Source organism: Vidua macroura, chromosome 2 (assembly GCF_024509145.1).
Source record: "Vidua macroura isolate BioBank_ID:100142 chromosome 2, ASM2450914v1, whole genome shotgun sequence".
Lineage (NCBI taxonomy): Eukaryota > Metazoa > Chordata > Aves > Passeriformes > Viduidae > Vidua > Vidua macroura.
Window position 1 is genome coordinate 20,420,227 of NC_071572.1, and position 26,155 is coordinate 20,446,381.

Sequence of the window (26,155 nt, forward strand, 5' to 3'; positions counted from 1 at the left end):
CACAGGTAATTTCAACACATTGAAACTTTATAATAAAATATTTTAAGAGTCAGCAGCGGAAGTGAAATTTCAGGGAAAAAAGCTTCAAAATTACCACCTGCATGTTATAGGAAATAACTTTGAAAAATTTTGGTCCTATTGATTTGTTACTCTGATTAATCTGATGGTTGATAGTAGCTGTCTCATCATTATATGCCATAGAGGAGTAAATGGGTATCCACATCTCTATACTGAGACAAAATTCACCTCTTTTGATAGCATATATGACAAATTTGACCAATATACATGTTAGAAAAGTTTGTTTATGTAAAAAGATTAAGATAAATTCCTTTAATGAATTCAATAAAGGATTATCTCCCAATATACCTATGTTCTGTGCTTTAATGCAATTCTGACACCAGAAATGGTATGATCTATTAATCTTTGCCTTCTTTGATTTCAATTTTCTATCTGCTTCAAGAGGTATTTAGCTAATGAAGCTCAGAGATTTATAATGGTTCTTTAGACTACTTCACTGAAGGGACAAACAGAAAGCATACTCAGTATCTCAGTATCAGCAAATGGTTATCCAAGCCACTCAGTCAATACATCGTTCTACTTCATGCTATGTTCACAAATAGTAAAGTTCCTAAAGTATTTTCCAAAGCCATGATGAAAAAAATCTGCATCAAGTTTCAAAACTCTAATAAAATCAAATCACACAACAAAACAAAACAAATGCAAAACCACACCAAATTCTGAAAATGCAACTAATTAGTTAAACTTGTTGAGGAGGGAGAAGGACTTTTGAAATGCAGAAAACTGCCAAGTTAAGTTGCTTCTCCCTGAAGCTTCCTCAGCCTTGCTACTCCAGCATTAGGGTCCAAAGGCACTGATCCTATTGCTGCAAACATAATTTCTTGAAAACTTGCAAGGACCTTACAAGGAGCTCAAAAGTGGAAAGGGGAAAAAACTTTTATTACCTCCATCATTGTGAAGTATCCCACAGTGTCTAATGCTTACCTGTGCATTACTGTTATTAAATAAATACATTTAGGTCTGTTCAATGAATAGTAGGTCTCTCTTTTGAAATGCTAACTAATAAATAAGGAACACCTGAAAGTCATACAGATCAGGACAATAATTCAAATTGCAATGCAGACTATTCATATTTGTGCATATTCGTGCATGCCCTAACACAGTACTACATCTTCATGTACATTTTATATCACTGAACTTTATGCAGACTGTATGGGATGTTACTTTTAGTCAGCATTAAAAGGTGATTTTTCCCAGGGTCTCAGAAGTACAATTGCCATTGACTTCAAAACAAAAGGGAAGTAGCCTGCAGTTCTGGAAACCCGTCAGTCTTTTCATCTTGCAAGCTAAACTCTCCTTCTGCAAATTGAGAAAACGATGAAAAATGAGAACAAGTATTTGCACAGGAAGATAGCTAGTTTTATTTGCTGTAATAAATGAAAAAGATCCTTTTTATATCATGACAGAACATGTCAGGGATGTTCATGCCACTTAACTTTGATTCCAATTTATGTATATCGATGCTGATGCCTAAAGCTGGGTATGAATAATCAGTCTTCATTATAGAAAATGGTTTTCTTGTATTACATTAGCAGGAAAAGAAGGAGCTAATAGCAAAAGACTGATTGAAGTAAAAGAATTATTATAGCAATGATAGAAGCAAAAAAAAAAAAAAAAAATCATTAAGACACCTTTTGCATCTCAGTTTACAGATTTTGTTTACATTAGAGTGTTTTAGTGAAATGCAAAGGTGTTAAGTCATTTTTGCCCTGGCCTTTGAAATTATTTAGGAAAATTCTGTGGCATAAGCTTGGAGGCTTAGAAGCTTGGCCTAGAAAGTTTGGGGGACAGGTATGAAGATGCTCATTTTCATCAGACTCAGTCCAGGTATATTCTCCATTCTATCCAGTGTAGCGTGCAATTTCAGTCTGTCATTATGCTTCTTGTTCTGAGTGAAGCTTCACTGGTGAAGCATTATTCCCTTGTTCCTCGTAATCACTCTTCTCTTACATTCCTGCTGAACATGGCTGCTCCTCAGTGTCTGTGGAATAACTGTTCATGTCCAAAAGATTCTTATTAGAGAGTTCAGAGAGTTAGTGTTAAAAAGTGTTCAAACTAAGCTAGATTAGAGTGAATGAGTCAGGTTAGAGAGTGACTACACGATCAACCAAATCTCGTGGGAGCAACACTGAACAGTTTTGAATAGTGGGGGATGGGAGCCTATTCAGCCAGTTCAGCTGCTGCCAGAATAAAATGTGGCAGACAGAGAAATACTTTCATGCTTAGCTTTTTTTCCTTTCTTTGCTTTTCCCAATATCTAGGATCCTGAAATTTTTACTCCTGATTCAGGCTACCAAGTTTTCTCAAAACAATTTTTCTCCAGCAGAACCTGTGTTCAGACTCGTAAGGCACATCCACATGGTAGGTAAAAAAATCCACCCAAACTAAATGTGCCTCACCACCCTCCCCCCAGCCAGCAATGAGTTTCAACACAGTCATCTTGGCGTCCTCAATTCACCTTGTTATTGCACCTCCAGTTGCTGCAGCACAGATGGGATGCAACATCTCCCACTGTTTGGGGACTGCCCCTAAAGGTGAGCCATATGTTTTGCAATACCTAGAAACAGCAGGATAAGATAAGGAAATCTCTGCAGCCTTAAGGCAGAGTTGCTTTGATTTCACTGTTTTGTGCCCTGCCTCCTCCCCACCCCCTCCTTCCCTCCTTTTGCTTTTTTTTTTTTTTTTTTTTTTTTTTTGAGAGAGCTTTTGTAATTTAATTTATCTGGGTTAAGCCTACAGAAAAAAAAATAATCCAAACAAATATTGTGTGTGCATGTGTGTATGTATGTGTGTAATGCCTCAGAAATCTCCTGTGTTATCTGTCTGTGTAAAATTTTACCTTCCACTAGACAAATATATTTTTAAACTGTGTGGAATCAAAACAACATTCTCAGCATTCAAGACATTCTGTCATCACTGCCCATTTGTTGCCCTCTAGGTTTCTCTCAGCTGGCAAATTTCCCATTTAAGGAATTATCAGATTCATCTGCTTAGACAAGGCTGCAAAATAGAATGAAAAGCTGGATTATTCTAGAGAACTCGTATTTTTCTTTCAGGGCAGAAAACCCAATGCATGAGAGCTGAACATTAACAGCAAATGGAACCAATCTCTCTCAGACTTCACAGTTCTACCCCCCTGTAGGCTGTGAAATTTAATTTTGATTAAGATGATACAATATTTATTTTACTTTTATCCTTTACTTCTTTAAATATGTTTAGTGCCACTTATTATGTTAACCTGTTCTGAAGCCTTAAATATTATGCTATATATGATGTTTATTTTTGAACTGTATTTCTAGTAAGCATATCATGCATCCTGCTGCTTCTATGCAATTTGTCATAAAGAATTACCAATTGCTTTGCTACTATTTTCCCTACTGCATATTTTTTGCAGGGTGATACTGTGAAAAAAAAAAAAAGGGAGAACTAGAAAAATCAATAAATTGACAGTTTTCCACAGCAAGATGGCTCAGGATTTACTTGAGTGATGGAGTAGCTTTCATGACAAAGGCTGTGCTGCAAAACCATGCTTGTGTTTCTGAGCCCGCTGGCTGCAGCACCAGGATTTCTGGAGGACACGCCATGGTTCCTAGTGCTGTAACTTTCTAAAGCTCCACACAACCCTTTTGTACTGACACATGAAATGCTACTTTTTGCCCCCTAGGTAGAATGAAAATTGTGGTATGATCTGATTGCTCACTGAGCAGGTTGGTTTCGTTTTCTTAACACAGATGAGTGAACTAACCAAAACTCCATCAAATTCAGGAACGGGTTTCATGTGCTGAGTGCACACACAGGTGTAGGTGCACCAAGTTAAGCAGAAGATGAACATTAGAGAAATCCTAAGTGATTCTAAAGTAATTTACATACCTGCAAACTCATTACTGAGCCAGACCTGCTTTATGGAGACTACTGCCATCCGGTATTGACACTAAACCGCTATCTTATGATGTTCGCCCAAGTAAAAGTATTTCGAGGTGTTACATTATTTTAGCACAGTGATGAATCAATTTCTTTTTAGAGTGTCCTCTGAGAGCTTAAAAATTCATGATTCACATTATTAGTATTCTGTACAGCTTTCTGTATTCTTTGAGTGGTATGATTAAATTTATCTGTGGTTGCTAATGACCACAATATGAAAGTCACCATTCCACAAACACGCAATGGGTGTCCTTAAAACACGCTGTGAATCCCAAACAAAGAGGACTGCAAGTGACAAATCCTTTCTCTTTATTCTCACAGGCTATACACTGTTTGTGCAAAAGGCAGACAGGATTGACTTGTGATGTAATACTGCAAATGGAACAAATAAAATACTCCATTATATTTGTCACATTTTAAGGCTGGAAATTAGTCCATAAACTCAGCTGGGTTCAGATCCTACTGACTCACATTTTACAAGATAAAAACTCATCCAAGCTTTCATGCTATGATATAAAGAACACACAAAAGCATGATGAACTTGGAAAAATGTTCCAGTTCATCACTAAATTGAAAAGATTTTATAACTAGGCTTGAAGAATCTTGATATTGCCTTATTTATTTAGATTGCATGTTCTAGTAGTCCAGGCTTGGTCATCAAAAAACAGTGAGAACTACCCTTTGCTATTCTGGGCATAAAGTATTAAAAATTTATCAAAGAAATCAAAGTGACTGTCTAATAAGATTGAATCCATCATCCATAGAAATTGCCAGACACAGACCTATAAATACATTTTGGTTTATTGAACATAGGAAGATATAATAGCACAGAGTCTGATTAAAAGCCAGTATATAAATTACTGAGCCATCCAAAATGACAATTCTTTCTAAAACCTGATGTCATGCACCAAATAATTGTGAGAAACACTGTAACATAACAAAAACTGATACAAACAGAGCAGCATATCTTGGTATCTATCATTAAATACTACTATTATGAGGTTCTAGCAATATACACCATGGTCGATATCTTAGTAATTTTCTGTTGTGTGCACTGCAATGTATACTCTGCGTTGCAATGAATACTCTGGAAGAACAAAGTTTTTCATTACCCACAAGTTAAATTATCTGTTGTTTGTCCTTTATTATTTCTGTGAGCTGCTGAGCTATTCAGAACTATGTAACTCTTTGTTCCAAAGGAAGCACTGGTGTGACTTTTCAGAAACGCCACATTAAAAATAAACCATCATAAAAATAGCACTGTATTGACTCTGTGACCCCAAAAATGTACTCTAGACTGTCACTACCTTAAAGGCAACGAATCTCTTCAATTAACAAGAGATCAGTTTTTTGGGTACAGGAATTCCTCCATCAATGCATTTCCCTACCTTCCTGTGAAAAGGGTGCTTAAATATTATCATCAGATGACAATGCAGACCCACCACAGGGCTAGTGAAGGGGCACTTCATTAGGAGTCTCCTGACAGATGCACACATTCTGACAAATTCTGTAAAGTAGAAGCATGCCATTAATTTCAATATTTATTACTTTCCATGAAAGATAAGTGACTCAATATTGGGAAGGGTTTTACAAGGCCAATATTTCTTCTCTCTCCAATGCTTTTTTGCTTTGTGAGGTACCTGCCTATTATGAGACTAACTTATTCCAAAGAACAAATTAAGCAGCAAGACATGACAAGCAGTGCATTTGTATGCAATTTGCTTACCACCTGAGGCATGCCAACGGCTCAAGGCCAAAGGCTGAGCAGCTCCAGCCATTCAATAAATGCAATAATAATCAAACTGAATGCACAGCACTGGGGGATGAATTTCTAGTACAATTTGGAATTTATACATAGAACCAAGTGTGTCTGTGCACTTAGTGACTGTTATTAAAGAAACTATACCATTGAGAAACTTTTTCAAACTGCTGTTCTGAAAATACTATCCAATACAAATGAAATGTAGAGATTTATATACCTTATTCTACAACCAGACGATGCTTGTGAAATGACACCCTGGACTGGGGGTCCAGTATCAGTTTAAAAATATCCATGCAGACCATATATATCCATTTAATCCATCTATAAATATTAAAGGACTCAACAGCACAGGGCAGAGCAGAAAATCAGCCACACTAGAGATGCAGTAGTCTCTGTTATCCTGATCATGTACCAATTAATTAAGGTCTAGCTGTGGAAGCAACAAAGAATTAATTTAAAATAATTTATTTTTTCTAACAGCACTATCTCATCTCATTCTGAAAAGATTGTGAACAGACATGGGCTGTGTTAGTTTATTTCACTGCTCCGGCTTTAATGAGTAAAACAATGACATTATTTAGGTCCCTGATCCATTTGCCAGTCACAGTAAAGTTCATCTCTTAAATAAACAGTGAGGCAAGCTGGCTTTAATTTGTACTCGCATACCAACAATTGATTTTCCCCATAAACTCGCTCTCGTTTCACTCTGCCTTGTGACTACATAGTCTGATCTGACTTAACCCTGCTGCAGAGAGCTGCCTTCCTTCTACATTCCTTAAACTGCCAAAGAATTAACACAACTGAGAATAAAAGATGTGAAGATCTGCTAATGAGGTGGAAAGACTGGGCAATAAACTGTTTTACAAGAAAGCACAGCACTTGTTTCATTCTGACATCTTCATTCTGCTCCAATGAATCTTAATCTGTAAGGAGGAACTATTTTTAAAGACAAAGATGATGATGATGATGATGATTATTATTATTATTATTATTTTAAAACCAGAGAACAAGCTACTGGATCCTCTTTTCATGTCTTTTCTACCCTACTTCCCCCAAACAAGGGGGAAAAAAATCTATCCATAATTGAAAACAGAATATGAACCTAAATAAAACCAAAACTCTTTAAACATCAGCACACTGGTGGTTTTTGTGTTCATTAGCAATGAATAATATCACATCCAAGCTCTCATGTGTTAAAGACAGAAGCATACTGCTCTGGGACAGGCTGCCAATGCTGAACTACAAAATGTTATTAAAAATCCAAACAAGGCTATTGTTACTTTCTGATTTAAGAACTCACATTCTATTAAGATGTTTCATACAGTTCAGTTCAGACAAAATGTAACTCACAATATCAGATGACGTGTTATTTATGTTCCAATTTACACATCTTATGAAATATTTTAAAGATTATGTATTTCTCAGAAAACACAATTCTGCACAGTATACACAATATAAAATTATTTTAAATACAAATCAAAAATTAAACAGACTTACTACATGAAGTCAAACATCCACTTTGGCCAGTATCTCTTCTTTAACTGTGACAAAAGTAGCTATCTAATGAAGAATGTATGAATGAAGCAGACACGGAGGTATTCTCCCAGTCCCAACAGCCTACAGCTCTGGGACCTCCTCACGGTCCCAGTACTGAGATACACAAACACATCTTTTAGATGAACACTAATGCTGCAAATTTGTGGAAGGCTTCATTGGCATGTTATGGCACAAAGTACCTGTGATTTTAGGGATCTCAGCTCTATTTGCTAAATACAACAGTGTCCTTAATTTTTCTATGTCTTGTTCCAAGCTTGAAAAAGATTTCATCAACTCCTTCTTTTGAACCCAGCCCAAATCCAAAACCATACAAAGATGTAAATATTTCCACAATAAATTTGCACATTGAAGCTATTCATGAGAACTGGGGATTTTCACAACAAATGTGAAATATTCATATACATCTAGAGGTGACAGACATATAAACAAATAACCAGAAAAATACTCTTGCATGTATTCCTTTTTGAAAATCTGACTTTAGGAACATTGTGCCTCTGGTAAAATGGTGTTCTTTTCATGGGAGTACAATCACTTGGCATTGTGCCTAAGAACATACCCAAAGAATGGAGTTAAACTGAGGACAAGCCCATCACTCACACATTCTCCAAATGTTCAGTCTTTAGATTTCTATTAATTTCCTTCAAGCCAGGAGGAGAGAATTGCTATGTTATTACTGAACAATTCTTATATTTTAGAGATGAAGTACCAATGACTTATGTTACAGCTACTGCTGCTGTTGTGCTGTCTTCCACTTTATTGGAGCTGAATAATTAAACACCCCATAGTCCTTGTGACAGTCCTAGACTCAGCATGGCTGTTAATCAATATCACATAAAAGGGAATTAGGCTTATGCAACTGTTGCACAAGGCAGGATGGATAAGACAAGATGGAGAGAGATCTTCTCTTTCACACAGAGGACTAATTTTCTGTATTTTTCAAGTCTTGAGAATAGACAATATATACACAAATATGGGGAATCCAAATTAATCTCAGAGATTTGTTACACCATAATGGCAATTAGCAGTCACTTCTTCCATTCTTTCCTAAATTCCCTTCTTTACATGTTTTTGGGATTGAAAAAAACCCTCTCAGCACCTGCATATTTGAAGTAATCAGTTTATAGGGAGAACTTAACTGCATGGGACCAGTTCTGAGAATTCTACCATATGATTGCAGACAGAAAAAACAACAATAAACACTATCTCAATTCTGCTCAGTGCAAAATATTTAGGAAGACTTATGTTTCCAAAAGTTTGAGGAATAATTTTTCTAGGATCTCTAAAAACTGTCCACAAGTTATGTATTATTTCATTATGTTCTTGCTCTCTACTGAACCAATAGGTTACTAAGATCAACCTTAGGCTGAGAATAACCAACAAAAGATTCACATGAAGGGGTGCAAATTTTCCGCATGCTGCCCTGCTTGGTGCTCACCTCTTCCCAGAGAAAAGGTGACCAGTTCCCAAGTCTCTTAAACAACTCTTCCTTTCTAATGAAATGCACCAGTATTGAATTTAGAAATACCTCGAGCTTCCTACTAAGCCAGGAAATTAACTCAGAAGTCAAACAGGTCAATTTCAGGTGGTTATATAAATTAATTAATAGTGATGATGATACCATCAAGGCATTGACATAGAGGTGGAAGACTTCATGTACTCTTTACACTCCTCTGCTACGGTTGGCCTCTGATATTTTGTGTTTAAAGACCTGGTATTTATACAACACACTAATTCAACTTTAACCCATGCACATTGTAAAAAACTCTGAGTAAAGAGGAATAGTCAACAATTCAAATGGAAAACGCTTACAAAGTAACTGATTATTCTTTATACTATACTTCCTGAAGCATTTCACTGAAATTCAATTTTGCAAAAAGCAAGAACAGTATTTTCCCCTCAATCCTATTAGTAACATGAAAAGGACATGCATAATTTATTACTTATTCAATTTTTTTTCTGTCTCACCAAGATTTGGTTCAAGCTTCAGAAAGTGTGCTTCAGTTAGCAACTCCCTCAAAACGAGCCAGAAAACATAATTCCACACAGTCCACACACATGAATCACGGAAAGAACAGCAAAACAGCTTCCAACCAACCTGGGCTTTTCCAGCTTCTCCAGTGCCTTCCCTGGGAGTGCTCAGCCTCGAGGAAGGCTGGCCAGCCTCTGGCTCACAGGGGAAGCGATGCTGGAGCACCAGAGCCTGTGGCTCACGGGCCGTGGGAGGCAGCAGCAGCAGGGACAGAGCACCCCTGGGCACGAGGGATGGCCACAGCTTCAGCTCAATGCCCAGTGTCACCCACCCCTTCTGAAGGGTGCAAAGGGTGCCTTGCTGCTCTTATCTTGCCCTCCCAGAGCTTGCCCACTTCAATTCAGCCAACACCCTACATGTTTTGTGGATCTTGGCCAAAATATCCTGGAGCTGCACAGCCATTTACAACACTGATATTTTCATTATTCTTTTCAGTGTTTCTTAGTACACACTGATTAACCTATAATGAAATACAATCTTTACATCAAGTCAATACTGCAGCTTGCTTACCTGAAGCTGTGTCACATACATACCTAAGGAAGAATGTGTGCTAACAACCTACATTTACTATTCTTACACACCATTTATCTGGAAAATAATGAATAACCCCTTCTTACATACATGGCCATAATTTTTTTTTAAATGGAAATTAAACTTCAATTAAAATGTGAAAAAAAGAGAAAAATCCATTTTTTAAACACAATAGGATCTTTTCAAACAGTGTTTTACCAGTTAATAAAGGTTTATGTAAAACATGCATGACCCTGTAAACTGTTCTACATTTTGGACCAATTCAATACATACAAAATAAATTATCTATAATTAGAGAAAGTGAGTATTTCTGGTCCCTGTGCCCTCCAAGACTTCAAAACCAACAGATCTCAGCCCTTCTTTCTTGGTTTTCTAATGAAATTACTAACTGGGAGAAAGTAGGGGCTTTCCTAACTAGTAATCTCCCAAGCAGTTTCTCATCTTTAAGCTTCTCACTAAATTGATAAGCAGAAATAAAGAAAACCTGCTGGAAAGGTTACATTTGCCAGATGGGGGTTTTCTACCTTGGCTAGATCTAGGTACACAGTTAAGTCTCCTCACAACTGAGCTGATGAATTTCCCTAAATCTCCAGCAGCAGATACAGAGTACTACTTTCACTAGATCCATGCAAATAATAATTCATTAGTTAGTAGGTCCCAATTTATAGGTCATGATTTTGTATTTCATGTTAAATTAAAAAAAAAAATATCTGTTTGGTTTCTATCAAACATTCAAACATTTTCTTTTTAAGCTGTTCATATGTTCATACTGAGTTGTGATTCAGCAGAATCTCCTCCTGATGCAGCAATTGCATGGAGTGGAAGCCCTGTGTCAAGCAGTACTGCTAGACTTACAGAGCGTTGATTAAAAAGCATGTCTTAAAAAATGTGATTGTTAAGCACAATTACAAAGAAAGCATGCAGAGAAATCCAAGCAAAAGACTGAAGACAAAGATACAGAAATAAATGTATAGCTCAGTTCCTGAAATAGTCTGCATTACCAAACTAACCTCTCCCTCTGTAGGGTCACAGCCAAGTGTCTTTCTAGTCGTAATTTAAACTGAAGCCAAAACCAAATCTATACCAAAGTAATATTTAAATTGCAGAAGTATACATGTCATTTATTTTCTATGAAGACTTTAAGAGATGTCTAAATCCAAAGTAATTTTTGAAAACTCTGTTTAATAGAAATACCAATGCTTGCTTAAATTTGGATCTCCCCTAAATGCCTTTATTTCATTCAACTGACCATAATGTCTAACAATTTAGATGAGTGCACAAAGAGCTTCCATCAAAACAGACTGCCAGAGAGACCAGCCTGTTAAAGAGAAATCTTCATCACTCCAAACAAGTTTTCCTCTGACCCCTTCCACTTTTCTATATTACAGAGGTTCTCTCTGGGACGGAAAACTGCATGAGATGAGCCTTCCTTTAATTAGGGTAGATTGCAAAACCACAAATCAACAAATACACAACACCAGTGTGACCACTATAGTTGTCTTTGTCTTGAAGGTCTATTTGTTTGCCTCCAGATTCCACTAGAACTCAGCTGCCTTAATCCCCCATATGCTACTCACCCTCTCATTTCACTGTATGCCAATTATTCACAGTAAATCTGTACATGTATGGAAGTTTTTTCTAATTATGTCTCCAACTTACCAGCTGTCAAAATCTACTTGACATTTACAATAGTGTCTGCAGAATAACCTGTCTTTATTCCATTTTTTCCATTATGAATTGCCCTTGCTCTTAGTTTATAAATTCACCATCTTTGTATACTCATCATATAAAGGTTATCCTTTTTTGTTTACAGTTATAATATAGCTGAATATGAAATCAGAAATAGAGAAACAGTAAATTTTTTATGATGAGAATGAATTACATAATATGTACTAAACATCTTCATTTTGATAGGCAGAAGGCGTCTTCTTGCCTTGCTGTTCAGGCATTCAATCACCACTTTGGATTTCAGGAAAAAAAGCTAAATTAAGTTTTTGGTGAAGATCTGCTATACACCTCTGCTGTAAAGTAAAAGCTACATCAAGAAACCAACAGCCAGCTTAAACCCAAAGGTTTTCATGTTTTGCATTTAAGCTTGGATGATAACTTTGCTCCTTTCCTTTACTGCAGCTCTCAACAATGAACAGTTTCAAGAGATGAAAATCACTTCTTAATCTGAAAATCATATGGAAAAAATCAACTGCCCTTAAAAAAGTTATAAATGTCTTGACAAACTTTTCCCAGATTTTCCTTCTTCAGTTACTTAATGAACATATGGTTATTTATAATGTGAGTTACACTTGTAGTATTTCAAAAATTAGTTATACACATGCCTGGAGCTACTCAGCTCCTCCCTACTGACCTCACTCAATACCCTTCGAGCATTGTTTGCTTTGGCACATCTTTAACGGTGAACCTATGTTCTTATTTGTGTGTCTTCTCTCTGCTTTAAAAATTTTACCTTAGTTTTCTTCTCTCAGCAAGTACCTTATAGCAAATTTTTTTTAAATTTCAGAAAGACTACAACATCAGATATCAATGATGACAAATAAAAACCTTGGACGGAAGGCATAGCTGATTAAAAATACATATAAAATGAATGCAAGCTCAGCTATATTTTAAACTAAGCATTTGAGGGACAATAAGGAGTAATTATTTAGGTTAGTGAAATGTAGCAGAAGATAATAATTGGGTTGATGTCTTTTTGACAGGTACAATAATTGGGTTGATATTTTTTGACAGGTACAAATGATGTCTTTTTGACAGTGTCCAAAAGCAGTTCCTCTGCACCTCAGGAGACAGGCACTTCTGGGGCATGATACACCTGATGGGTGAGACTTCCCCACAAGGAGAGAGGCCATGTGCTGGGAGCACCTAAACCTGCATCAGGATGGCTCCAAAGCAGACAGACACCTCTGTTACCTGACATCTACGTAACATCTAGGTAAAAAGTCAGGTGAGATGATCCCACCCAAAAGAACAGATATTCTAGACTAGAAATACATGCTTCTATGATCTTCTCTCATGCATGTACGTGTGAGTGTGTTTTGCTGGGTTTTTTTTCAAAGAAAAGGAGTTAGGCAGCACTGCGCTGAAAATCCAAATTCATCTTCCACTTTTACACAGTTTATTTACCTATGGGGTTTAATCTAACTTTTCATATAAATACACTGATTTGTTCAAAATTTCTTCCTGTTAAATAGATTTAATTCCATCCAGTGTATCACTTAATAAATGTCAAAATGACAGGTTTTTCTTTCACAATCCACAAAAACTGCAGATGTAAAATGTCTATCAGAGGACAGAAGGGTTTTTCACTCAACACCTAGCATATCCTCAAGTACTCTAGTATACTGTTTTTTCTACTTGTGAATTCAATTCTTCAGTAAAGAAACCAAAAGAAACCACTGACTGAAATGTGAATGGTGCATATAACCATGGCTTCATCTGAAAAAGAAGCTGCTTATTTTCGCACTTCTTACCATATATGGAATTAATTTTTCTTTTGGATGTCTCTATTCACTGTTAATTGCATTTTACACCTCACTGGGGGAATCCATGGAGCTCTGTCTTTGACTCTCTTATTCTCCATGCAAAAGGGAATCTCATTCAAAACTACTTTATCACTTAGGAAAAGATACTCTGTGCTTCAGACTTGCCTCTTCTATACTGAAGTCCAGAATCCTTATCCATTTCTAATGTGATTATTCTCCAGAATTACTCTGAACACTCTTTCTCCCTTTGCTCTGCAGCTCCTCTTGCTACACTATTTCTGTTCTTAAGTACTGCCAACCTCACAGTCATCTTATTCGTCACACTGACTTGGAACCCTTGATAACATTACCTTAACTTATACATTTGGAAAAATCCCCATATTTATGTAAGCAAATTTATTTTTCTATAGACTCAAAGAATAGCTTGGGTTGAAGGGGACCTTCAAGATCATCTTGTTCCAAACCCCCTGCCATGTACAGGGACACTTCCCACTAGACCAGGTTGCTCAAGGCCTTATCCAATCTGGCCTTCCACACCTTCAGGCATAGGGCACGCACAGCTTCTCTGGACAACCTGCTCCAGTGTCTTTTTTTTTTTTTTTTTTAATCCTTTATAGCCCTTTTCAACCTTCTTTATCTGACTTCCATGCCAGTGCCCTTGCTTACTTACTACATTTCCAAATGGTAATCTGCACATTCTTTTCATGCTTTCTTTTCTATTGGGAAAATATTTCCTATAAACATCCATCAAGCTACTTCACATTTTTCATAACTTTAGAAAATATGAATATTTTCTATTAAAAACTTTGCTTTGGTAAGAAAACCAAAATATTATATTGTAATGAGAAAAAAATCACTTCTTAAATTCAAACAGAACTTAGAGATATTTTATTCCTTCAGGTATGCCTTCAAAAATGCACAGGAAGAATGGCTGTAGTTAAGGGACTCCAGTCACTTGTCATTGAATCTGTTCATCTTACCAGTGTTATTCCAGATTCACATCTTGCAAATTCATTCAGGATTTAAAAGTCAAACAGACTTACTCTGTTATGTCTAACCAAAGTAATCATGATTTTCCACATAAAATTTTTTGTTACCACACCTGTTTTGATTCCATCAGCATTACAGAGGCAGCCAGGATACGGTTTGGCTCTATACTTGGAATTTAATTAATGACCTAGTTGGTGTCTGATTCAGAAAACTATTTCATTTACAATTCCATAAGCACTTCTGCATGAATAAAAAAGCAGCAGACAGGAACTCTGAATTAAAATATAAAGGAAGTTGGGACATGAGCCACAGAATAAGATTTGAACAAATTAATCTAGAGCACAGGCTTTCAGTTTTGTAAAATAAAATTTTCAGCCATTAACTTTTTGTACTGCATGCTCACCTGAAAACAACATGATTCCTTGCTTGTTCATGTTCTTACTGTGCCTGATTTTATGGTATGTTGTTAAAAAGCAAAACCTGTAATTATATCAAGGTTTTACCTTTTATGGCACCATGAATCTCTTTGAAAGCCTGGTCTCTCGAACACCTTCACAACCCCCTGAGCTTTGAAATCAGATTACACTACTTTTGGTTATTTCACATTTAAACAAACTCACTACCAGCAAGGAAGGAATTCCAAGGTGTGGTTCACAAAAAAAGTTCTTCTGACAGATGTTTTATGTTTTTACGTGTTTTCCTAAGAAAAGCTACACAGTCTTGAAAGCCAATGCAGACAGCTACGAGCCTTGGGTGGAATTTCTACAAACCCATGTGTGACTTTGTGAGAAAGCTTTCGATCACAGCCATTGGAAAAGACAATAACCTGTCTTTTTGTCCTCTGCTGTTCACAAAAATAAGATCAGCTAACCAATCCTCCTCCAAAAAACAAAATAAAAAACCTCAAACTAACCAACAAAAAAAGGACAGGAAACCAGGTCCCTATCAGTTTTATTTAGGTAAGCTTCTGCAATGCTTTTATTAGGTCACAAGGCAAACATCAAAGCAAGCTTTTAACTATGCTTCCATAAGCTCTTCTGCCTTACTCTGAACTTTACTGCTTATTTAAAAGAAACTGGAGAAAAAGCTAAGAGCAAGATTGGTATGACACCTCAAATGATACACTTAAACATGAAATATCCCCAAAATCACAATGGATCAAACAGATTTTCCTAATGAAGTTAGTTTCCTCTTTCCTCACAGGAGTTAGGAGTTTTTTCCCCCCTATCTGTACCCTTCTCCAAATTCAGGCAGAAAGTGTTAAACATTACAAAGGTGAATTGTTTCTTCTACTCTTTCCTCATCATACATACTGGTGTATTTGTAAGGTAAGTGTATAACTCAACTGGTTTTTGTCTTCCTAAAATACACTGGTCAAGATGGAGAAATAAATCCATTGAGAAGACTGACAATAAATTGAGGAATTAATAAGTTTTCTGCACATTATTAAATACAAAAGCATATTACAAGATCATCATATTGCCACAACTGTAACCCAGACACTTGGTTTGCTAGAGGTTATGAGAAGGCTCGTGCATGGGCAGGAACTGTTGGACTGGAGGGAGATTCTGTTTTCCTGGGGGTCAGTTATGGAAATTACACAATGAGAAGAAGCACTGTGACACAGACACACACAACACACTCCTCCTCCTCCTGGGATGCTTGTTCTGGGTTTTAAACAGATCACTCAGAACTTCCACGCATGAAGACAAATTCTGCTTTAATTGAAATTAGCCCCTTCTGAATTTAGAGAAGATGATTTCTAACGTGAGCTTAAACTTTTCTCTTAGAACTAGGCTGTTTCTTCTTTTTTTTCAGTTAAAACAAATACTTTATTCTGTAATTTTACTTAAAAGAATTTTTCTTTCCTCTCCTAAGAAAGTGTGCACCATATTTTCAGTTCATGTATAAGACTTTCGGTAACTGAATTGTAACAGCTTTCAGCACATGAAAATCAAAGCTTTTTATACACTGCAGTGCATTTCATAATATGATAGATGACAAACATTTGCAAAATGTAAGAAAAATTACCAGTTTATATCCTAAATGGCCAACCAGTGGTTTCTTAATGATACTAAGAGAAAAAGATAATAAAGCAAAGGTGTATCAAAACCACTGAACAGCAATTGCTGTGGCCATATTGAAACAGGGAGCATCCAGAGTTGATAAAATTCCCTATTTTCCTGCTCTGTCTCCAGCCCCAGTAAAACCTGCACACACATGTCAGACTTCTTTATTCTGGCAGGATAAAAGTAGAAATTAAATGGTATCTCTTATCTATATGCTGTGAATTCACTAGATAAAAGCTATCAGGCTCCCTCTGAAAAACTGGGAGGAAAATTCCAGAACCCAAACTTCTTCTAAATACAATTTTTCTCAGGTTAAAATGGGGTTGGTACTTTGTCCTGTTAATTCCTCACTGGTCACTAATACTTGCTTCAACTGAGAGATGAGCAACATCTGATATGGTGTCATTTAATCCTGGTACTAACAGACTACAACAGCACTGGTTAACACCTCACAGCAGTTTGGGGCCATATTGTTTTGTTTATTTTGATAAAGACAAGCACATGCACACAAGAGCTTCCCCAGCCCAGCACCACTTCAAAACAACAACAAAAGCAATGACAAAAAAAAACCACAAGAAGAACCAAGGACTATAAAAAGACAAACACTGTAACAAAGTACCAATCAGTCTTACCCTTCAACAAAGGAAAACCTTAACCAAATAATAAATAAGTAACCTAATATCTCCTTCTGCCTTAAATCCTTCCCCATTCCTTGCCAACCCCCACTTCCCTTGAAAACCAGATGGCCCCGGCAATGCGCCCTGAAGGTCAACAGATGCACCACGTCTTTGGATGAAGAAAAGGTATATAATGTCTTTAATAATATTTCCAGATGATAAAACTAGAAAACATAAGCTGAAAAAAAGCACAAAAAAATCCACAGCACAGAAACAAAGCAAGCACAGTTACTGTGTTAAAATATTCAAGACACCAATGAAAATAAACGGGAAGTAGTGAACTCTTATTAATGCTATGAATAATAAATAACAAGTGATAAGAAGATTGATGTAAAAAAAATAGTGCAAGAAATTACATAAAGAAAGGATACTAGATAACTCTGGGGACTGGTAATGGATATGGTTGCTTATTTGTCATGGCTGTCAAACGTTATGAATTTCCAGATTTGCTCGCTTTTATAAAATGTGTCCCTGTCTTTTGGCTTCATAGAAAACTGTGTCAGTGGGTGAGTTGATGCACGTGTTCATAGGTGAACAAACAGGTGAACAATTTAGCCTGGAGTGGGTTGGCTGAGGCTGCACTCAATTCCAGCAAAATATGCCTGAAGAGACTCAAATGAATTACAGATCAAGCTATTCCAGATTTCCACTGGCAAATCTGAGGTCCAAACCAAGGTCTGTGAGTCTTAAAATGTGAAAACTGATTCTAGTGACATTATTGTATCTGTTGCTTTCTGTAATCTGCTACTTCCAGATCAAATTTGTCCAATTTAACAATAAAACCAATTTTTTAACTGCCAACTTTATAGAAAGCCAGGCCAATACCTTTCTTCAGAACATCCATGACAATGTATTTCATCCTGCTCCCTATCACAACTGGGAAATCATAAGGGTTTTATCTTCAGTGCATGGGTATGACTTCTATTATCACTGACAGTAATATGGCTCCCTATGTTGGATCCCAAGACAGAACTGAATTTTAAGGCTTAATAACTGAGGTTCTGTAACTTACTACCTGTAAAAAGAGAGATGTATATTTATGTAGATATTCTAAGCTCATAGCACATAAAAAGTAACACCAATTAACTCAGCACTCTTTCCTCAACATGAAATAACTTTTTAGCCCCGAGTAACGTGCTCACGTGTTCCTGTAGAAGATAAGGGGCTGATGTTTATTGTATGTCTCAGGCACTGATAGCTGTGGAGCCAGCCAAGGATTGGTGTGATAACAACCAAGGATTGTTGGCAATAACACTGCAAGAAGGAACAGGATGTGGCTGGAGAAGGGGGACCACACAGAGGTAGGGCAGCACTTTCGTGGGAGAAATGTCCTTGTTCTGGCTTGAGGACTTAAACACAACATAGTACAGCAGAGGGATGAGGGTTGAGAAGAATGCATGGACAGTAGTGGGGTATTAAGACTGCCAAAGATGCCTGAAGCCCTCTTGACACATTTCCAGAAAGGTCTAGAAGAACAAATTGCACATGATATCTAATTTGCATAGAAAACGAGAAAATTATCTCTATCATTAGAAAAGCACCCAACAAAGCCTAGGGACATATGCAGCCCAGGATCCTGGCCATACCATCAGCTGGATCAGTGCTGGAACCAGGACTGGTGATCTCTCTATTCCTTCTTTACATCCCTTGTTTCTCTCTCCCCCTCTTTAATTAATCTCTATCACTCTCTCTTCCCTTGTGCCCTGACCCTTTATCCACATTCACTGCCACATGTTTATACCCGGAGATAAGGGACTAATGAACACTAATTTCCATGCCAGGTGTGTAATTTACTAATATAACTTTGTCAGCTTTTGTGGAGCCTCTGACTTCAGTCATTCCTTTCGACCACCAAGCATCTTGGTGCTCCCTTCTTAGGTGTTCCTTCCTAAGGGTGGGACACCACAGTCCTTAGTTTAAAATTCTATGAACTGGGGGTGTTTTTTGGGTCAGTTTCATTTCCTCATGGATTCAGGACTAACAAAAGTACCAACCAACAAAACTTCTCCCAAGCACCTGCATTAATAAAGCATCCTGAGTGGCTACATTTTAAGAAAAGTGGCCTATTTTTACTTAGATTTACACTGCCTTCTGAAATGAAGCTTTTTGAACTTGTACACAAATAATATCATAAAGCCTAGTCCTACCTGAAAGTACAACCATACATATCAAAAAGCCTTCAGCTATCTGCTGCTAAACAACACGAGGCACTGGAGTGTGCCACCAGGGCCAAAAGTTTTTAAGAACCTTTAGCCTTGGAGAGGTATCGGCTGTGCAAAGTAGTTGCCACCAAAGCAAAAGATGGAGATAGATGGTACTTCACTGGTAAACAGTCAGGCAAGGACAAATAACACACCCACTTCAGCTTAAAGTCAGGCAGCCAGAGTTTCAGTAGGTCTGGCCTTCAGACCTGAGGACCTGTGTCCATTAGAAAGCTGCTTCTGGCCCAGCAGAGATGCCGTGCACACAAGGAGGAAGCATTGCTTCGCCATCACGGCCATTGTCTTCTCAAACACCACTATATACAGAAGTAGAAGCAGCCACAGTTTGACAGACATGGCCTCTTGCTGACATTATTTCTGGCCCTGATGTTTTTGAAGAGGTTTACAAGTCCTGAAGAGAGTTTTATTTTCCTCTTCCCCCATCTGTGGAAGTCTGAACACACACAATACACTATCGCTTCAAAGCCCAGCTAACACAGAGGCCAGAGGAGATAAGTATCAGACTCCATACATCCTAGAGTAGTATTACAAATGTATACTCTATTTCAAGAAAAAAATAAAGTGCTGAAAATTGAAAGCTATAATCTGAATAATTTTATACATTTTAATAATCCCACCATAAAGACTGAAATATTTACAGAGACTTTGCTAGATTTTTTTTGTGTGAATAAGGACTAACCATTATTGTGTCAGTGGAGCAGCATTACAAGCCAGGAAAAGCCTATTACTGATGAAATTGAAAAATAAAGCAGCGTGCATGTCAGCCCAGCAAAGCAAGCTGCTGATTTCTAGGTATGATTGCATGGAAAGGGAGAAGTTATATGAGAATAAAAGACTGTGAAAGCTGCTCCATTTTTAGAACACAGAAAATGCAAAACTGTAAACATTTTGCAGTAGGTCAGGTTTGGTGCCTAACATCAGTAGCATAGCAATCACACTGTGTAACAATAATGTCAGCAGAAATCCCCCCGAAGCAGCTCTACATTATCAGTCCACTGAAATATTTATTTAGCAAGATAGAACATCAATAACATTATCTCATAAGTTTTCTATTTTAATAATATTTGGAATTGCATTATATGGCCTAACACTCAAACCACTTTGTTGCAACATTTTTTAAAAAGATAAACAAAACCTCCTAGCCTCATGTGAATTATTTATTCTTCTCCTCAGAGTTACAAGCCAGTGAATAACAGTATAAAGAAGCTCAGAAGCATTGAATCCAGCCAGCAGTTTTCAAGATCTAGCAGGAGACAGAAAACCTTGATCAATAATAAAATATCATTATTTGTACTAAATTGCTGCTTAGATATGCTAATAGTGAATCTTATATGGAAGATTATGTTCAAATCTAGAAAAATCCAGATGAAAAGATAGTTCCTGTCCCCAGAAGTTATAAGAATAAAATCAGAGATACAGGATGGATTCTGTTAGATGAAAAGCATAACAAAATAATGAATGTGTTTCCAGGCCACACTGCAGAAGACATACCCATAGTAGCTTGAGTACTGCAGAACATGCTACACTCCACAGTTTTTCCTTTAGTAAAGTATGAGTGGCCTAGGTAAAGAATTGCCCTAAAGAAGCTGCTCTGTTTTGTTAACCATGCTAACTTGGGCTTGTGCACCGCCCCCTCCTCCGTGCAGTGCTGTTACAACCAATAAACAAACACTGCTCAGCATTTTCAATGCAATAATTTGTTCTTTTTTTAAAGCAGATACCTCCTAGAGTCACCTGATCAGCCTGTCGCACTCTGCCTGCATTCAAATTATCACAGACCTTGTGGGATTGTCCAAAATAAGGGACATAAGGAAAGCAACCAGTCAGGTAACAAGCGTGCTCCAAAAAGCACCGCAGTGGAGCCTTGCTCAGAGAGCTTCCATGCTGGCACAGCAGGATGAAACAGGTATTCTTTCTAAAGGGCTTTTCAAAACAAAACCTGTGGTTGTCTTTCCAGTTCCCTTTTCAGACTCTTCTGCTCCAGTTGTTAAAAAAGAAACAACAGTGGCAGAAGAATAACTATGAATCAAACAGCAGTATCTCCTACAAACAGCATTCCTCCTATTCCTTTGGCACTCACTTTTTGAATGTGCAGTTCTTTGAAAAAGCCATTTTTTCCACCAGTACAAAAAAAAAAAAAGGGCTATCTGGATAGCTCTAGAAAGTACAAAGAGAAGACAGTGAGAGTTTGATTCACAAGAACACATCCTTTGTTTGATATTGGTACAGCTGCAGTGTGTTTTCCCTGGGCTTGCAGTGACACCAAAGCAGCACAGTTGACCTCTGGGAGAGGGAAACAGCTACATGGGCACTCTCGTGTTTCCAACCCATGTGCAGTGTAGCATTCACAGAGAGAAGAGAGCTGTTCCAGCAGAGGTCTGACAGTGCTTTGTTTAACTCAGAAAAAGGGAGCCCCAACCCTGGCAGTGTTCAAGGCCAGGCTGGACAAGGCCTTGAGCAAGCTGGCCTGGTGAGAAGTGTCCCTGCCCATGGCAGTTGGGGTTGAGACTAGCTCATCTTTAAGGTCTATTCCAACCTTTTAACATTCTGTGCTTCTATTAGAAAATGAACAGAGTAAAAGAACCTTTTGCCTTTAGCACTAACGTGGACTGCGTCAATTGAGATTATGCTCAAAAGCAGCACTGGTCCTGCAGAAAAAGCTCATTGCTTATTGTTTTAAAGGGATGGCAGGGAAGAAGAAGAAAAGCCTACTCAAGGGAATACAAGAAACCTATGTACATCAATGCCACAAAACTGGTAGCTAATAGCTACCTGAAAACAACGCTTTGGAAACACTGCTTGGCAGCTGGTAGGAAAGTCCACAGCTAAAGGCAATGTGCCTGGCTCTGATTGGAATTTTGGTTTGGTTGTTTTGTAGGGTTGTTTCCCTACTCTTTTTTCCTCTCCCTTATTACCATAAACAGATGCAGATGATTAAGAGCCTAGCTGTGAGGAGCTCTGGTAGTTTCAGCCCAGAGAGTCCCCAGGCAGGGCCAGGCAGAAGGGGTTACATGATCTCAAGCCACTGCTTTCACAGGGCTCCCAGGCTGGATTGCATTTTCTTGAGCAGCTGATGAAGGATTAAGCCCAACAGATGAGTACAAAGGGTAATTGTCACATCTTAAACCAGCACAGCTAAATCTACCAGCGTTTATGAGACAGTAGTTTATGTTAAAGGTCCAAACACCAAAGAAGCTAATCACTCCTTTTAAAAGACTTTCCATTATATTCCAAGTAAGTGGCTTTCTTACTCTCCTAAGAGTTTATAATTCCTTATGCTACTTCCGCCTTTTTCAACAGGATACTGAGGGAATTAATTCATTAAAACATCAAGATCATTTGAAGAATTGAAGGAAACAAACTGATGCATAAAGCTAGAACAATTTGCTAAAAATTGTTTTCATTATCCCACTTAATAATGGAATAATGCACTTGAACAGCAGAGAATTTTCTAGTGGGTTATTCAGGAGGAATTGTTTTGTGCAGATCATTTCTGTATTAGTATTAGAACCTTTCCGACCTCGAGTTACTTCAGTGTAAGGACTGTATGCATTTCTGTTTCATGGCACATAATGTCTGCTCGTAATGCAATGTGCTGTGTCACTCAAACCCTGAGAAAACGAAGAAAGCTGTTTTTAGAAGCACTAAATACTTAAGGAAACAACACTTCATTAATATAATCACTAAAAAGCAAGTGATTAGATTACCTCAGAAGACAGTCAAGCGTAAAGTTGCACCTTGTATATATGTGCATTTATATGCATATATAAGGAGAGATATGTGTGCATGCACCCCTGCCTAGGGAAGGGTTCCCTAGGAGCGCTGCTGAGGGTCTGGAAAGGCTCCTTCCCACCCCTCCTCCCACTGTGCTTCAAGAAATAATGTGAAGCAGCTACATGGAGAGAAAAAGGAGCCTTCATAGCATATTTATAAATGTTAAATGGCAGGGAATACTGCTGAGAGATTCCTCAAGCTCAGATCCTAATTTTCTCCTGCGTGGCCATCCCTGGAACACGGCTGGAAAACAAGGCAGCCATTTTCTCATAAGCTGTTACACTCAGCAAACCAGATTGAAGTGCTCGATAAGCTGCTGCTCTCTTCCTGCAGTGATTGAGGGCAAAAACAACCCATCACCCACAAACAGGTACAGCCACAGCCATCTCTGCTCTCCTGCCGTGAGCCTGAGCAGGCATGGAGGGGCCAGGGAGGGAGGGAAGGAGGGAGGGAGGGATGGATGGGGAGGCCTGGATGTGAACACATCCATATTCCTGGACTGTGCTACCCTACGTCTGTGCAAAACCTTATGGATGTGCAACATGGTGCTGCTTGCTCATGGTTTTGTGTTTTCAAAAATAAACTGCCAGTGTGAGAAAATACTTGGCTTTTACAGAACCTGTGTCTATAAGATACTGCCCTGTGTGGAAAAAGCCTCCAAACCTTGTGGTCCTTATGGAAGAGTGATTTTAATTGCATTCAGCACAGGTATACATGCACCTGTATGCACACACATGCGTGATGCAATTTTCATAAGCAACTTGATTGTAAGTAGTTTCTCTCACAGGTAAGTAACCTCACTCAAATAACTTTTTTTGGGAATCAGACTGTCAAAAACAGTGAGCATCCCAACTCTGTACAGTGTATAGATTGAGATATTCAATATAATAGTTTGAGAACAGAAAGGTCTGTCTCTAGATGTAAAGCAACAAGCCATGGCACCTATACTTAGGTTTACTTCTGTCTTCTATTATAACCCAGTTTCTTGTCATTTTTTAAATCTCCCTATTTTATAATAGTGTTTTGAAACTGGGCAGCAAGAAATCCTGGGAGATGCCATTTCATTATCAGCAAAATGTGTTCAGCCTTAGCTATGCTCAAATCTGATGGAAAAAAAAATCCCACTGAAGTTACGTCAACAGAGACTACCAAAATCCATCTGCAGAAGTCCCCCACTACCCTCTGCACGCTGCCCAGAACCTGCCTCTTCTTTTCAACACAAAGCCAGGCTCCAGCCAGACCACCCAGCCAGGCCTAAAGGAAGTCCAGAAAGTGGGGTACATGTCCCCATTCGGCCACTTCCAATGGCTTCTGCTTGGCTGGCCTGATCGTGCTGCACTGGGCTCCCTCCATCTGGATGGAGGCTTCACAAACAGAAGGTGATTCCCTGAAGCCATCAAAGTCCCCAAGCCTTGGGCTCACTTCAACCCACACAGGGTCTGGCGTAGGTGCCTGCCTTGGCTCTGTGGGTGCAAAGGCACATTCAATTCATTGCATCCAGCTCAGACATCTCTTTCCAGTGGCTGGTCCACAAGAGATAGCAGTACAATCCCATTACCTAAGGCAATCTCTTTGGTCAGCTTTAAGCAATTTTATCACAGGCTATAATGGCCAGGAATACCAAAACTAGAACTGCTGTCAATACCATGTGTTTTAAGCACTACAACTAGGAAGTTTCCTTTCTCTACAGAAAACAGGACAACAGGACAACAGCCAAGGAGATGACACAAAAATGAAAATGCTATTAAGACTGTAGAAAACCAAAATGTGAGAAAAGCACACGTGAGCTGCCAAAACCTAAGACACTGCCTCTGCTTTGCTTTACCCAGACAAAAGCAGAGTCTTGCTCTGACCCCTCCCTTCCTATCACCTGCCTCCCTGGGCCAACAGCAGCTCCCCACCACCACCTGCTGCTGCTCCCATGCTGGGCAAACAGCAGCAGCTGAACTCAGCAACACTAACAAGACATTTTGTGCCCCAGTACCTGCTCCAGCTCTTGAGCACATGCATTAAGTTTGTCCCTGAAAACTTTGCATTTGCCATTTCACACATGCTCACTAAGGATATTAAATAAAAATGGTTGCCAAAACATCATTCCTAATGCTGCAAACTTTTGCAACTGCTTCCCAAAGTTACATGGCTTTGCAACAAGCCTAATATAAAGGATGGCTGTACACCAGAGATGATTCAGGCCAGCTTTTTCAGACAAGAAGTCAGAATAAACACAAGTAGAGCACCAGTATTTAAAACATGTGATACCCTCATCAGTCATCAAAACTACTGAAACATAGCCCTGTTCTACATGATTAGCGGTGAAGAACATGTTTGTTCTGTGGCCATTGATTTTTTACTGGGTAAAGTAATAAGTCGTGTTTTTCTGCCAAGTATTGATGTACCAAGGCATTTTTTAAATATCTTTTATTTTGAAATGCAGGATAGCTTAAGTTTTAGAGTAGAAAGTCTCCTCACTCCACTAAAATTCAAAGTATGTAAAACCACAGCTCTATCGATCATGTCATCTGTGCTAAAAATGCCTCTTTTTTTTGCCACAAGACTATTATATCATGTGCAGGTGGTAACATCTAAAAATGTATCACAGAAGACATATGTAAAGCCAGACTACTCATTTTCTTGATCCAATCAGTAAGCAGAAATGAACCCATGCTGATCTAACTCATATACCTCTCTGCACTAGAGGCTTCTCACTACACCTGCAACTCTCATGCTGAAACATTGTTTCCAGAAATGAAGCACACAGTTCCCTACACCTGTTTCACACCATCAAACCAGTTAAAATGGCTTGATCTCTTCCAGGAAGGAAGGAGTTCAGCACTGGATTGAGGAGTCAGACAAGCACCATATGGCTAGAAGGAACGGGAAGACAGAAGTGAGGGCTGAACCACCCCTCTCAGTGGCAGCAAGAGTTACATTGGCTCAGCTGTGTTGTCTAATCAAGTATTCTAAATCAATTAAGAGTGAAGCCAATTTGTACACATGAATCTTTGTATTTATAAATGAACCTAAATATTCCACAGTAATACTCCATACGGT

General features: G+C 38.2%; 1 protein-coding gene across 3 annotated transcripts in view; it reads right to left on the minus strand.

Annotated features, from left to right (window-relative positions):
• Positions 1-26,155, minus strand: part of TBL1X (transducin beta like 1 X-linked) — a 192,592-nt gene that overhangs the window by 99,441 nt on the left and 66,996 nt on the right. The window contains exon 1 of one of the 3 annotated variants that reach the window (XM_053972157.1): positions 9,414-9,542. The exons of the other annotated variants lie outside the window; for them this stretch is intronic. The gene's annotated coding sequence lies outside the window, so the exon portion shown is untranslated. Of the gene's footprint in view, positions 1-9,413; positions 9,543-26,155 lie in introns of those variants that run through there. 3 annotated transcript variants of the gene reach the window in all.